This window comes from Bos grunniens, chromosome 2 (assembly GCF_055505025.1).
Source record: "Bos grunniens cultivar Pamir isolate PY7600 chromosome 2, Bosgru_T2T1.0, whole genome shotgun sequence".
Lineage (NCBI taxonomy): Eukaryota > Metazoa > Chordata > Mammalia > Artiodactyla > Bovidae > Bos > Bos grunniens.
In genome coordinates, this window is record NC_141166.1 from 9250018 (window position 1) to 9263290 (window position 13273).

A 13273-nucleotide genomic window follows, 5' to 3' on the forward strand; every position below is an offset into this window, starting at 1 on the left:
ACTTACCCGGGAGACAGAAGCACAGTGACTAAGCAGGCTCCCTGGGCCAGCTTCCTGCGCCTCAGTTTCCTCGTGTGTAAAACGCAGATGATGATAATCATATTCGTCGTCCTGGGCTGTTGTGAGAACTCAAAGTGATTACCCAGGTTCAGGGTTCTTGGTGGGGGTTCTTGGCTCATGGTGAAGGGTCCACACACTGGACTTATTTGTAGTGAATTCACCCACTCCAAGGTACCGCAGAAGCCTTGGCCTTCACTCTTTCATTAAACCATTACGACACCAAATGAAGTAGGGATTTTATTTTCCCATTTTGCAGAAGAGGAAACTGAGGCCCAGTCAGGTGAGATGGCTTTGGCCACAGTCACAGAGCCTCAAAGCCTGGTAGGCCCCTAAGGGTCACAAAAGCAGCTCTATTGGTGGCAACTTCCAGGCCAGAGTCTCCCCACCACCACCACGAGGGGTCTTCGTGTGAGCAGGGCTCCCCCAGCCAGAGCCACTGCCTGGTCCCAAAGCCTCCTGCTCTAGCCCAGGCTGGGCTCTGTGTCTCTGCCCGTGGATGGAGGCTCTGCTGAACCTCTTCTCTCCTGTAACCCAGTTACTGATTACCGCCCCTGCCAACCTGCTGCCAGCATTTCAGAATGAACCAGCAAATAAAAAGCTTTTCACTCTTGACCAGCCTCTGAGGGTTTCTCAGCCACGTTCCCTCACCTGTCAGGTTCATTTACGGAGGCAGACCCCAGAACGGAACCACTCACCTCAGCTGACAGCGCTGTTAGAATTGCGTTTCATGGAGACCGGGAAGACGGGAAACGAGCGTGTGTGTATGTGAGCGTGTGGAAGTATGCGAGTGTGTATGAGTCCATGGGAGTGTGTGTGTGTGTAGGTGTGAGTATGTGAGCGTGTGTAAGTATGTGAGTGTGTGTGGATACATGGGAGTGTGTGGGGGGGAGTGTAGGGAGGAGGGTGTGTGTGCGTGCGTTTCCAAGGCCTCCTGGTGCTGTGTGTCCCCAGATGAATTGAGCTGAGGGATACTGTGGGGATGGGCAGGGGCTCCTGCCATAACTTCCTGCTTCTGGAAGGGTCCAGGGTCACCTGAGAGACCCCAAAACTGAAAGACTCTGCCTTCCCACCTGAGCAGACAGAGGAGGGGGATGGACCGCTATCTTCACTGAGCAATCAGAGAAACTGGGGGAAGGTGTGTAGACGGACATCCTGGCCTCTGTCCCACACCCAGCACTCTCGATGCCTCCTCGCGCCCATCCTCCACTTCCTGGGTGCTGTGGACTGCCTGCCTGTCCCAGCCCGGTGGCTGCCTCGCTCCGTGCCCTGGAGCAAGGCACTCAGCCTCGCCGTCCTCAGGCTTAGTGACAACCAACAGCTGCCTGGGCACCACGCACATTATCCTTCTGGCAGCCCTCTGCAGAGGGAGGCTGAGAACTGAGCATCCCCACTGGACAGATCAAGGAACTGAGGCCCCAAGAGATTGAGTAAACTTTTACACGTATCTATGATTGCCTCCTTAGATACAATCTTGGAAGATGTGGAAAGGCTGGGCTGACGGGCAGACAAAACGAAGGCTTCTAAGGCATCTTGCCAATGACCCTCCAGAAATCTGGTACCAGTGCATACTGCCACCGACCAACTTCCTTTGAAAATCTCATTTCCATCATTCTGGGGGCCTGACCTGCTTGCACTTCCAAAGTCAATCCCTTCACCAATTCTGCCAGAGGTCTCAGGGGTCCCAAGGTGTCCCAAGCTCCCTGGGTGGTAGACAGGTAACCCCTTGCCCCACACATACACACATACACACACACACACACACACAGAAGGTGCACCTCAGCTTGTGGACACAGCACATATGTAATCAATGAGTTCTGTTGAGTCTGCTTAACAAGTTAGGGAGGCAGGCTCCTGACAGAGCATTTCCAACTCAGTTAAGAAAGTCTAACTGAAATATCAATAAACAGGCTGTGACATAGACACCAAACATCCTGGAGATGGGGTTTCAGGGGCGCCCTCTGAGGGATAGACAGGTCAGGGTTTGGATCAAGCAAGAAGAGGTTCTCCAGGTAGGAGGGAGCTGAGTGCTCCATCAGTTCTACATTACAAAATATTTCCTCAAATTGCAAAGCTAAGCACGATGCTGCCTAGTCCTCGGAGAGCCTTCTGAGCTGAAATAGCTCTGCGAAAACATTTTCCAAACTCATTAGCCCTGCAGAAGTCCAGCTTTGCTTTCGAACTTTCCCCTGGCTGCATCCACACTCTGAACAACTGCTCCCCTTTTCATTCCACCCCCTAGGATCTCTCCAACCTCTTCCCACGTCACCTGGCAACAGGAAGTCTAAAACATGTGCTGCCCACAGCAAAGAACTTGAACTTGGGTTTGGACGTGGTGTGAGAGGTAACAAGCAGGGAACAGCCTTGGCTTAGCAGATGTCCTTGCCCCTAACCCTCCGCTGTCCCCCACCTGACCTTCATTAGCCAGCTTCTGTTCTCTCTTAGACCCCATACCTGGGACCATTTTCACGCCTGCAGCCAGGAAGTGCTCTGCCTGGCCCTGTATCCCACCCACATCCCAACCCCTGGAGCAAACACAGAGCCAACAGCTGCCCAAAGCAGCCGCCTTGATTTACTGTCAAGCATAAGCCCTGCAAAGTTCTATTTCCCCAGAAACACATGAAAACTTCGGCTCTTTCATTTGCTGACACAAATCTCCCCCCCCCCATTATTCCTTCCTCCCCAGCACTCTCCCTCACCTCCCACCTCTGCCGCAGTCTCCAGCACGTAAATGAGAAACTGCAGTTGCAGAGGCAGGGAGATTGGACAAACTGACGCATCTTGAACATCAGCTTCCTTCTGAATCTGCAAGTCCTCAAGAAGATGCATCTGTTGCCGCACGTCAAAGGGAGGAGGGGGCATTCACGGGCCCTGGTGTGTTTGCTAGGCACCCATAGGCGCCCAGAGAGGCCGTGCATAGCAGCGGTTCAGCCAAGCTGGAGAATCTGTAGCCCCTACATGGGCCCCGGGGGTCTGGAATTACGTGGGGGAGTTCCTTCAACCAGCCTGCGCACGGAATCCTCCCCATCTCCCCACCCCCTCCAGACCTGTTCTCCTGAAACCTAACCACGTTAGTCCCAGTCAGATGTATTTGTGCGTGCTAAGTCGCTTCAGTCATGTCTGAGTTTTTACAACCTTGTGGACTATAGCCCACCAGGCTCCTCTGTCCATAGTATTCTCCAGGCAAGAATACTGGGTTGCCATTTCCCTCTCCAGGGGATCTTCCCAACCCAGGGATCAAACCCATGTCTCTTAAGTCTCCTGCATTGGCAGGTGGGTTCTTTACCACTAGTACCACCCGGGAAGCCCACTCGGTCACACCAAATAAGAAAGTCCCCTTGACAGTCCCACTCCCGCAACACGCACACACACACACACACAATCTCACCATCACGCACGGCACAGAAGTGTCAGCCGTACAAGGCCTCAGAACAAAGCCACAAACCTGCAGCATCCTTTCAAGCCCTCTGCAAGTGTCCCTGCTAACCAAGTCGTCTGGATGTTAAGAGTTTGTTAGGCTGGGTGTGGGCATGCTTCATCATTTAATGTTGCCTTTGATCAGAGGACAAGGTTCCCCAGCTGGCTTGTGAGCTATAGAACTGATTAGGGTACTTCACGTCACAGGAGGATCCCAGCACCTTGACCAAGGCCTTCTCAGCGGGCAGCTCCCAGGCTTGTCATCTCTGACAGCATCAGCACTGCCGAGAGGCTAGGGAAAGGGCTGGGCAGTGTCGAATTTGGTAGGAACCTAAAGTGTCCCGCATCCCAACCCAGCATCCCCTTCAGGTCCACAGGGGAGATGAGCAACCTAACTAAAGAGCTCTGAGAGTGTGATGATGGTGGAAATAATAAGACTCTGGCTCTCTCAGGCTCACTTTTCTTCCTGAGAGCCCTAAGCATTTTCACCAAGACAGTTTTGTCTATCCTAAAGAGCTGTGTGAAGGTAGAAATGAACAGGAACTACATCATCGAGTTCCATGGCAAAGTCGAAGCCCAGAGAGGTTAAGTCACCTGCCCAAGGTCACAGAGCATGACAAACAGACTGAAATTGGCAGTTTCTTAAAAGTTAAGCAGGACTTCCCTGGAGGGCCAGTGGTTAAGAACCTGCCTGCCAATGCAGGGGACGTGGGTTCGACCCCTGGTTCAGGAAGATTCCACATGCCACTGGGCAGCTAAGCCCCACAACTACTGAGCCTGCACACCTAGGACCTACGCCCTGCAACAAGAGAAGCCACCGCAACGAGAAGCCCGAGCGCCATCACTAGGGAGCAGCCCCCGCTCACTGCGACTAGAGAAAGCCCACATGCAGCAATGAAAACCCAGTGCAGCCAAAAACAAATAAATAAAACTAAAATAAATGATAAAAAAAAGACAGTTGGTAAAGTATATTTTTTTTAAAGTTCAGCAGAGATTTAACATATAACCCTGCCGTTCTACTTCTAGATATTTACCCAAGAAAAATGAAAGCGTACAGACACGTAAAGATTTTTAACCAAATATTTATAGTGACTTTATTCATAACAGTGCCAAAGTGGAAACAACTCAAATGTCCATCCACAGGTAAATGCACAAACCAAGAGAGGCATATCCCTAAATGGAATATCACTCAGCAGTAAAGAGCAGCAGACTACTGGTGCCTGAGCAATGTAGATGAACCTCAAAAAACATTATTCTAAGCGAAAGAAGCCAGACTCGGAGGGAAGAAAAGTATATGTTATAGATTCCATGTTTTCAAAATTCTGAAACAACCAGCAGCAATAGAAAGCAAGTCAGGGGTAATCTGGAGAATGGGAGGGACGGATTCCCAAGGGCATGAGGGAAATTTCAGAGGTGAATATGATCAGTATCTCGATGGTAGTGATGCTTTGACAGATGCATTCATCTATTAAAACTCAAACTGCACACTTTAAATATGTGTGGCTTACTCTATGTCAATTATACTGCAACAAAACTGCAGAAAAAAGCTTTACATATATGGGACTTCCCTGATGGTCCAGAGGCTAAAACTCAGTTCTCTCAATGCAGAGGGCCTGGGTATGATCCTGGTCAGGGAACTAGATCCTAGATGCCACAACTAAGAGTTTACATGCCGCAATGAAAGGCCGTGTGCCAAAACCAAGACCCAGTGCAGCCAGATAGATAGATACATATTTCTCTAATTTACATGTAAAACAGGAAAAGGGGAGACAAAGTAAAAGTGAAATACGGGTAGGAAAATACAAAATGCTAGAAATGAAATCAGTGTGCGAAATACAAGGCATGCTGCCTGCTACAGGACCAATTCAAATTTATTTCTAAGTTTTCCAGTAATGAAAGAAAAGAGGGGGAATGCTTTTAGTACAATAAAATAGCGTCCAGGAAGCTAGAAATGAAAATGTCTGGGTAAAACCCAACAGGTTCTGAATACTGAGCCCTCTCTAGAGCCTAGTCATCCACCCCCACTGTCAATAAGATTCCGAAAGCCTAAGTCTCTGTTTGTACAGGCAGAAGCGGGCTTCCCTTGTGACTCAGGGGTAAAGAATCCACTTGCCAATGCAGGAGACGTGGGCTCCATCCCTGGGTCAGGAAGATCCCCTGAAGAAGAAATGGCAACCCACTCCAGTAGTCTTGCCTGGGAAATCCCATAGACAGAGGAGCCTGGTGGGCTACAGTCCACGGGGTCGCAAAGAGTCGGACACGACTGAGCAACTGAACAACAACAACAGCAACAGGCAGAGGCAGCAGTGTGCTGCCAAGTAATTAACAACTGGCTCCTGGGGTGGGGTCCTCCTGACTGCAGAATTCGCCAATTTCTGGGATCTAAGTATTCCCACCACAGCCAACGTCAAACTACTATTGTGAAGTCTTTGTAGCATTATATATTGCTTCCACTACAGATGCAATGGCTGTAAATAACCCCAAGACCATAGACAATAGTGAAATGTAGGGAAATAATTAGGAAGTGGTGGGTTTTGAATACTTCTAGTCCTTGTTTTTAATATAATTTAATTGTAAGCTTACATAATGCAATTTATAATGATGACTGGCTCATAAAAATTCCTGATGGTTTAAGACATGGATCTCGATCTAGTATCCACCAGCTGTAGCACACCATTAGACAGAAGTGGAGCCCCTGAAGACAAAGTCCCCACGTGACCCAAGGCCCCATGGTTGGATGTGGGACCAGAGGCCCCCACCAGAGGGTGAATGGAGCCATCTATCAGTCACCGATACAGGTGGCAAGGCAGGGGGTGCTAAGGCAGGGATCCCTAACAAAGAACTTGTCTGCTACTCCCTGGAGGCTTTGGAGGGACCGATCAGCATCTCTGAATATTAAGTAAAAGGGGCTTCCGGCTGTGCACACACTTCAAAAATGCCCTCATGCCCTGAGGGTCTGACCACAGACCCATAGAATCCAGGGCTGGAAGCCCAGTGGGTCCCTAATACGTGTATGGCGTCTTTGATAGCTCTTTCCTTGAAGACTTTCGCCATCAGGAAACTCAATACTTCCCATCACTCATTCATCAAAGACTGACCAAGCATGGCTCTGTGCTGGGCCCTGTGGAAGGTGCTGACCACACAGCGCTGAACAGGACAGCCATGATCCCTGATAAGGTGATGCTTAAAGTCTGCTCTACCAACTCATTACAAAATGACATGGGAGGCTTTGGAGTCAGACTAACCTGAGCCTCCCCCAGCTCTGCATCATCCTAGCTTTGTGACCTTGGGAAATTTTCACCCTCCAAGACTCGGATTCCTCACCCAGTAAAATGGGACTGAGAGCCCCCTTCAAGATTAGGTACAGAATTGTCTGATATAGAACCTGGCTCACAGCATGTATGCATGTGGGCTTTGTCCCCCAGAGCCACACAGGGAATGTCTGGATCCTTCTGCTCATGGGATGACTCTGAAAAAGTGGAAGGAGCCCCCAAAAGAGAAGAATAATAACTAGGATTTCCCTGTTGGCTCAGTGGTTAAGAATCTGCCTACCAATGCAGGGGACACCGGTTCAATCCCTGGTCCGGGAAGATTCCACATGCCGCAGGGCAACTAAGCCCGTGTACCACAACTACTGAGCCCTGGAGCCCTGGAATCTGCTCGGCAACAAGAGAAGCCACTGCAATGAGAAGCCCGAGCACCGCAACTAGATAGAAGCCCCCGCTGGCCACAACTAGAGGAAGCCCACACGCAGCACTGAAGACCCAGTGCTGTCAAAAATATAATAAATGGATACTTTTAAAAAAATAATAAATAAATAACAGCAATTGAATTCTGTGCCTCAGGGACTATCTGAGGCTCTTTGTGTATTAATTCATTGAATCCTTTCAACAACCATGGGAGATGGGCACTTTTGTTAAGCACATAAAAAAAAAGTGGAGCCCCAGAGAGGCTGAGTTACTTCTCAAAGTCACACAGCGAGTAAGTCCTGGCACCAGCACTTGAACAGGGGTGGTTCAGCACACGCACAAGCTGGACACCCCTGCCCCTGGAGGTGGTTTCAGATATTGCACCCCTTGGTTCCCCCACCCGCTACTTCCCACAGCTGCAGAGCTGGACTCCCTGCTACACACAGGTCCCGGCACCCAGAGTGGAAGGGGCAGGGCTGGTGGTCTCTCCACGTTGCTGTGCTCACCCCATCCGTGGTTTCAACCCCTGGACCCCAGAGCGCTGCCTCCGCCCACTCTCTGCTCTCCTGCCCTCTTACTGGTCCAAGGTTAATCATGTTCTAGGAAAGTCACTAACTGTCCTTTCTTGGAAAATACTGCTCTTTAACCTGAGACGTGTCACTTCCCTTTTTTCAAATGTCCTTCTTTTTGTGATACGATAGCAGTGGTCTACTTTTGGCCACAGTTTTAACACCTTCAACTGGCAAAAAAAAAAGAAGAACTTGTCACCCCTAGTGGCTCCAAGACCGAGAGAGGTGCACTTTACTAGTTCTCAGGGCCCAAAACTGGGGGGCTCGGCTGCCCCCTTTCAGCCAGACAGCCCTGCAAGACCCCTGCATCCTGCTGTCCCTGGGCTCCCTCAGCCCAGCCTGGTGGGACGGCCTCACGGAAGATGCCTGTCTCTCCCGTGTCTGCTTGGAGGTAGCCCCCGATGCATTCCAGAGACAGCCACCCGCCCCCAGCCTGACCCACTTGCCAAAAAATCTGATGTCCTCACCCACTCCCTAGCGGGCTCTGAGATCAGGGGTGACAGCTGGCTGTAAGGAGCCCCTGTGCGGGGCAGAGGGAGGAACAGACGCAACCCTTCATCCCTAGAGCGGGCAGAAGGGACAGTCCCGAGAGCTGGCACGAACACTTGGGTCAGGAGGAGGGGACGAAGGAAGCACCACTGCCGGGAGAGGAGGTGACTCTGGGGACCCGCAGGAAACCATGGATGAAACCCGAGAGAGGGCCTCTCTGGCCCCAGCTCCCAACTGAGGGCTCTGACCAAAGCCCTCCTCCCTCTCACACCCTCACACACGCATGCTCACACACACTCACATACTTTATCACACACCTCATTGCACAAACCTAGTGAGTGAGTGAGTGAAAGTCGCTGAGTCGTGTCCGACTCTTTGCGACCCCATGGACCATACAGTCCATGGAATTCTCCAGGCCAGAACACTGCAGTGGGTAGCCTTTCCCTTCTCCAGGGGATCTTCCCAACCCAGGAATTGAACTGGGGTCTCCTGCATTGCAGGCGGATTCTTTACCAGCTAAGCCACCAGGGAAGTCCAAGAATACTGGAGTGGGTAGCCTATCCCTTCTCCAGCGGGTCTTCCCGACCCAGGAATTGAACCGGGGTCTCCCGCATTGCAGGCGGATTCTTGACCAGCGCACAAACACAGAGCTATACTCTTATACACTAACACCAATGCACTCACTAAAGGATGCTCACACACTCCCTAAAGCAAGTCACACCTTCTCACACACTCACACCCTCTCACACACACCCACCCTCTCACATGGCCCCACACCTGAGGTGGTCCCGGGGTCTGTCTTTGAGCACCCCCAGGCACAGGGCCTGCACCCAGCCCCGATCTAATCTGGACTGGGGAGCCGGCCTTCAGTTCCTCAGGTGCAGACCCTGCTAGGAGGATCTGTCTGTGTGCTCATTCCCACTGTCTGGTCTCGAGGAGGGGGGCGGAGTGGAGGGGGCTGCAGGGCTCGGGAGCACCACGGGTCAGGGCGGCTCCTCCCACGCGTGACAGACAAAGGGCCACGGGGGGAAGCGTCAAGGCCTCTGTTTCTTTGGGGTCTTCAGGTCATAACATCTCAAAACAAATGCTGGCCTCCGTGGGAGAATTTAAACGTGTGGCTAGGGCTCTCAAGAAACACCGCCATGCTGGCCTCCATTCTGTCTGCTCTCCTCAGGGGCTGGGGGCTCATTCCTTCCTGGCTGCAGCCCAACCTCTTATTCAGGAACCGAATGAAGAACTAAGCTACCACAGAATTAGCTACCTCAACCCCACTGGATCCTGGCTGCAGCTGCAAGGATACCCATTTTGCAGATAAGCAAACTGAGTCTCTGTGCCGTCAGATTACTTGTCCAGTGAGCAGCCTGTGAGTGGCAGAAACCCAAAGTGGAACCCAGGCCAGCTGCCTCCAAGCCTGAGCTTCTAAACACCATGCCATGAATGAAATAGTAGACACTTCTGGTGTGATAGATTTTTTAAAGTTCCCTGGGAGAGACTGATGAACAACTAGGTTTGGAAGCGTCCATCTCAGATACAAATGCTCCCACCCAAACTCCTAGGGGATTCTGGACTTTTCCACAAATTGTGTCCCTTTCATGCTTCCTGATAAAATAGCATTGTGCATGGAGAGCTTGGGCTTCCCTGGTAGCACCAGTGGTAAAGAATCCGCCTGCCAATGCAGGAGATGTGGGTTCAATCCCTGGGTCAGGAAGATATCCTGGAGTGGGAAATGGCAACCCGCTCCAGTATTCCCGCCTGGGAAATTCCAGGACAGAGGAGCCTGGCTGGTTACAGTCCATGGAGCTGCAAAGAGTCAGACACAACTGAGCACACACACACACACACACACACACACACACACAAACGGAGAGCTTACTCTCGGCCAGGCACAGTTCCAGGGACTTGACAATGAATGGACTCATTGAATGAATGCTCCCTTCCAGTCCTGTGATCGGAATTGTTGTTATCCCCATTAGACAGATGAGGAAACAGGCACGAAGCCATCAGGAGGCAAAGATTTAGAGCCAGGCAGGGCAGCTTCGCCTCCGCCCTGGGCGGCGACCCCGAGCACTGCCCCTGGCACACGGCTGGGCTGCCAGGGGGGCTGGAGTGGTGGCATTGTCAAGAGCTGCGATTTTTATCTTAACAAGTGGTCCTTTCACAATTGCTGTTTCCCCTCCGCAGCCCAAAGCGGAAATGAGAAGGGGAAAGAAAGAAACGGGGCGACAGCAGGCCCTGATGGATGTGCCGGGCTGGGTCACACCTTGGACCAAAAATCCATTGCCTTTGTCTGCACCAACAATGCGTGTTGAGACGCGGCAGGAAGCCCAGGCGGCCCTCCCACCCCTCTGGGGGAGCTGGCACAGCTCCGGGCCACGCAGGCAAGCCCTGCCTGGGAGGAGGAGGACGCGGGAAGGGCAGGTGCACACGGGGTCTGGATGGTGCAGTCACGGAGGTGGGAGCGGGCAGCGTGACAACCCAGGAGGCCAGCTCCAGAGGCCCAGAGCACCCAGGACAGTCTGGAGAGAGGCCTTTCAGGTCACCGTGCCCTCCCCCTATAAATGGCCCTGGAAACACTATCAGGACAGAGGTTTCCTAGGTGGCCTCAAGTCCCCCGAGAAGCCGGTATCAACAAACTCCCCAAATACAAGACTCGGGGACCCAGCCCCGCCCGGGTCAGTCGGCTGTGGAGGGTTGTCTGTGGTTCCTCCGATACCCAGGGGTGGGGGCACCTGCCTAGGGCCACAGAGATGCGACCTAGTCTGCGAGGGGCTTCCAGGGATGAGACACACACACTTGAAGTGCCACGAGGCGGGTAGTCTCTCCGTCTCACCACCAGACCCGGCAGGTGTGTTGGATGAGTTTGGGATGAGAAAATCCGTAAAAACTAACACTTATCCACCATCATGGAGAAGGCAATGGCACCCCACTCCAGTACTCTTGCCTGAAAAATCCCATGGATGGAGCAGCCTGGTGGGCTGTAGTCCATGGGGTCACCAAGAGTCGGACACGCCTGAGCGACTTCCCTTTCACTTTTCACTTTCATGCATTGGAGAAGGAAATGGCAACCCACTCCAGTATTCATGCCTGGAGAATCACATGGACAAAGAAGCCTGGTGGGCTACAGTCCATGGGGTCGCACAGAGTCATACACGACTGAAGCAACTTAGCATGCATACATGCATCAGACATCAACTGCGGGTCAAGCCTATGCAGGGATTAGCTTTTCTTTTTTTAAGATTATCCGATGTGGACTATTTTTTAAGTCTTATTGAATTTGTTACAACAATGCTTCTGTTTTAAGGTTTTGTTTTGTTTTGTTTTTTGACCTGGGGGAGGCATGGAATCTTAGCTTCCCAAACAGGGATCGAACCCACACTCCCTGCATTGGAAGGCAAAGTCGTAACCACTGGACCACCAGGGAAGTCCTGAGATTATTTGTTATCCTCCCAACAACCCTACAGTGAAAGCTCTGTAGATTCAGAGGACTGGAGATGGGGACCAGTCAGGGGGCACCGGGGATGTTTGTACAGGGCAGGAGGGCTCTGGGTGGGTGGAGAGGAGGCAAAGCCCTGCCCTTGCCCGTGACCTGCCTGTCAGCAACCCTAAATATCCATATCTGTGTTGATACAACCAGCCCCGGTGGTTCTAAACGGACAAAGCCAGCCCAAGGCGGAGGGAAGGCAGTCCAGAAGGTGAAGCGGGACAGGACCCCTGTGAGTGGTGAGGATCCGCCCACCTTGCTGGGGAGAAGCAGGCCTGGGGTTGGACTGAGGTGGAATCCCGGCTCGGCCTCCTGCCTGAAGTGCCAAGGGCAGGAAAACAAGAGTGCCCACGTAACCATCAGCGGCCTCTGGGGCCGTTAATGCATCACGCCAACAAAGCGTCTCTCTATTGGAGCCACCAGCGTCGGGCACCTTTTTCTGCTGCCTTAGGTGGGTGAGTCAGCATCCTTGACGTCTCCGTCGGTCACCTGTGGCTCCCGGTAACTCAGCCGTAAATCCTCACCCCCACACCGCTTAGATGTCAACCGGCCCCTGGGAAACCCCGCTGGATTTACGAGCTCACAAGTCCAGATTCACTGGCGAGGGAAAAAGGGATCGTGTTGCCCACGGGGGACCTGGTGCTCAGAAGCCATAAACCATGCTGGTGACAGCGGGCCTGACGGGTTGAGGGCCCTCCCGGGTCATTTGCGCTCAGCTTAATGGCCACGATGATGAGGCAGGCGCTGTTTGGGAACTCCTCGAGGGCCACTACTGAAGCTTTAAATCTGTCACAGGGGGTTGAGGGAGGGGCTGTCCCTTTTCATCTTCTTGTTGGGGGTGCCTGATCGCAGCCCTTTGGCTTTTTTCCCTCCTGTCCTACCTTGCCCCTACGAGATGGCCCCAACGTTTCGAACACACACGTCGAATTCTGACTTGGGAGCGCTGGAGAGTGACAGCCACTGCATTTCCCAATCTTTTTTTATTGTCTTTGGAACAATAGTCTGCTGTGTTCCAGAGCACACAGGCTCATCTTGCATGGGCCAGCAGGAGGAATGGTGGGGGGCGTTGCTGTGGGGGCCGGGTTGTGGGGGTTGGGTGCAGGGCGTCCAAGGCAGCAGCGGCAGAGAGCAGGCCATGGGGCAATGAGGATCTGGAGGCCCCCCTCGGCCCTGCCAGCCCCAGCCTGGTCTGAGCCACCTCCCCTGGATGCCTTGTCTCTCCCTGGACTCAGCCGCAAGCCCATTAAGTGGCCACTGAAAGGAGAAGCTGGTACTAGGTCTCCTGTCTTATGCTGGGGCAAAAAGTATCCAGGTCTTATCCAGTGAGTGACCTCAAATTACCAAAAGCCAATGCGTTTATTTGATCTAAAACCCTGTGTGTGTGTGTGTGTGTGTGTGCGTGAGAGAGAGAGAGAGAGAGAGAGAGAGAGAGAAAGAAGGGGAAAAAATAAAAGGCAAAAGAGGGTATTATATGAACTTATCCTTTGGCAGAAGACACAGCATCTCTGGCTGGCTGTGAATGCTCTTTAATTAAGTAATAAATTTGGAAACAGGGAAATGAGCCCCAGTAA